The sequence below is a fragment of the Triticum aestivum genome, chromosome 5D, assembly GCF_018294505.1.
Source record: "Triticum aestivum cultivar Chinese Spring chromosome 5D, IWGSC CS RefSeq v2.1, whole genome shotgun sequence".
Taxonomy (NCBI): domain Eukaryota; kingdom Viridiplantae; phylum Streptophyta; class Magnoliopsida; order Poales; family Poaceae; genus Triticum; species Triticum aestivum.
In genome coordinates, this window is record NC_057808.1 from 70117426 (window position 1) to 70120223 (window position 2798).

A 2798-nucleotide genomic window follows, 5' to 3' on the forward strand; every position below is an offset into this window, starting at 1 on the left:
ACCCACCCAGCCGCCTTCTTCCTCTCGCCCATTTTCTCATCTCCCCCACTTCCCCACTCCGATCTTCTTCGTTGATTCACGGATTTTGCGGATCGAGATGGCTACGGAAAGAGGAAGGTAAGCTCCTCCAATCCCCCCAATTAGTTTGAGTCAAATCAATCTACTTTCTTATAGCCATATGAGGAACCCTCTCTAGTTGATATGATGAACCCTAGAACCTAGATGATTGCAATATGATGAACCTAGTTGATGAATCCTAGGTTTAGTCTTTCTTATAGCCATACGAGGAACCCTCTCTAGTTGATATGATGAACCCTAGAACCTAGATGAACCCTAGGTTTAGTCTTTCTTATAGCCATATGAGGAACCCTCTCTAGGTTATATGATGAACCCAAGAACCTAGATGAACCCTAGAACCTAGATGAACCCTAGGTTTAGTCTTTCTTATAGCCATATGTGATGATTTATTGTGTGAATATTGTAGATATTTGTTTTGCTATATATCTCCATTGATTTAGTTGGAATCTACCTATATCTGATGAATGCTTGCATTAGAACAAATATTGATGTTTAATCAACTTTATCCAATCAATGCTTATATAAGGAACATGGCGCCACCACCACCACTTGATGAGGATGATGACTATGAAGACCCACTTGAGGAAGCCATCTGTGCTCAAAGAGTGAGGCTGAGCGATCAGGAGGTGTGCAACCTATGGGACAACTTTCTACCACGTGCTGACTTGGTCGGGGTGCCATTCGTGACCCGTGTGACAAGTACCATGATCGATTGACATGTCATGGTATGTTATTAGTGTAGAATCCAAGGAACTGTTAATAGTTTAGATAATCCATACTTATTAATTGATATGTTTTTCTTATTCAGAAATTGCCAAAGAGCATATCTGAGAGTTGTGGCATCGAGGCTGATGAAGAAGGCTATGCTGGAATACGCCTTACCGCAAGGGGCCCCGTCACTACTTGTCGTACGGCGTGGACACGGACGGTCGCACACACTTAAGCTCGGTTGGGTGGAAGAGCTTCCTCGTTGACAAGAATCTTCATGTTGGACAGGCCATCCTAATTACTATCAGGAACACCAACCGTCAAGGCTTGAAGATGATGATCGTCATCGATATCATCTAAACTATATATGCGTGTGGTTGCTGATGATCGTCATGTTTGATTGCTACCTATGGATGAAACCTTTTATGTGGTCGATGACCGTTGAACTTGTTAAACTTCTTATGTTGGCTTCGTGAAACTATTTGGATGTGATCAAACTATGTTATGTGATCAAACTATGTTATTTGGTACTTGTTTCTTAGTCCGTAATGGCAAAACTAATTGGATGTGATCAAACTATTTGGATGTGATCAAACTTCTTATGTCTATGAAATTGTGCTTATTGTTTCTTATGTCTATGGCAAAAAAATTGAAGACAAAATCAAAGCACTTAACTTCATGCCACTATGATAACCTACCGCCAGGGCTCTCGGCGGTAGTTTGTGCTGACTACCGCCGTGGACTATGGCGGTAGGTCCGTTAGCAGCTGTTAACGGCTTAACGGTCGTCAGCCACACCTACCGCCAGAACCTGCGGCGGTAGACTGTGCAACCCTACCGCCTGAAGGTCTGGCGGTAGCAAAAGGGTCAGATCTCGAAAAACTTTCAAACTAGGGTCAGATCTCGATTTTGTTTGACAAAAGGGTCAAAACACGAAATTTTGCCACGGCTCGGTAAATCTGCCAACGACCTGGTCCACGGACCAGGACGGCCGCGGCGCCCTTCGTCCCGCACGTATGGTGCGGCCCCACCACCGAACCACTGTTTTCTACTGTATTCTATCGTACGCTCATTTTCCACGAACTGGTGTCAATTGCGACATCGCTATTTGTGCGTATCCCGAGCCAGGAACTAGCGACGGTGATTCCGGGAGCATCTGCGCTCGGGCACCGAATCGCCACGTCCTAAGACTATTTTTTTTGCATGCTATTCAACAGTATCATGGAATTCGACATGGACTTTCCACAAGCTGTGGCCACTTAGATTAGCAAACCACTTTTATTCTATAGCAAACTGACCCCCCTGCATGCTATGGAACAGCAAACTCCGTAGAAACTGAATGCCCCCCTTTGCATGTTCTTCAAGAGACTATTTGTCATTCGATGATAGAAACAGAACCGAGCATTATCCCCTTCCGGGAAGTGTTACTTCACGAGGTTAATGTTTCATGTAATCCACCACTTGGGGTTTATATCTATGAATTTGTCAGTATTCTACTATATTATGATAAGAGGTTATGCAACCCTCAAAACGAAGTACTCAGGGATTATGTAGATATGTATCTGCTATCATGCTTAAAAAAATTCTTTCGTTTGCCGATGCAGAAAAATAAATTGATTTCGCCTGCTCCCTCATTGTTCTCTTGCTGCTCTCATTCGCCTCATAGATTCATAGCTCTGTTGCTAATTGCATAGGTATCCTATCTCCCCTCTCTTAAATTAATTATTTTGCATATGCACCTTCTTACATATCATGCAAATTTCCTCCCTGAACGTTTCTGGATTCTTTATGTTGTTTAAAACCATAAGCAAGAGTACGTGTGTCGTCACATATCACATGCCAAATTTCAAATATACGATTCACCATGCGTACTTTTTTATCCTCCCTGAACAACTAAGAAGGATGAGAGGATAACAACAACAACAAAGACAAGGTAATGTTTGTTTCATGTCCAAACAGAAGTATCCAAAAGTTATGTATGTCTCTGCTAGCCTGATTACATGAGTATAACCG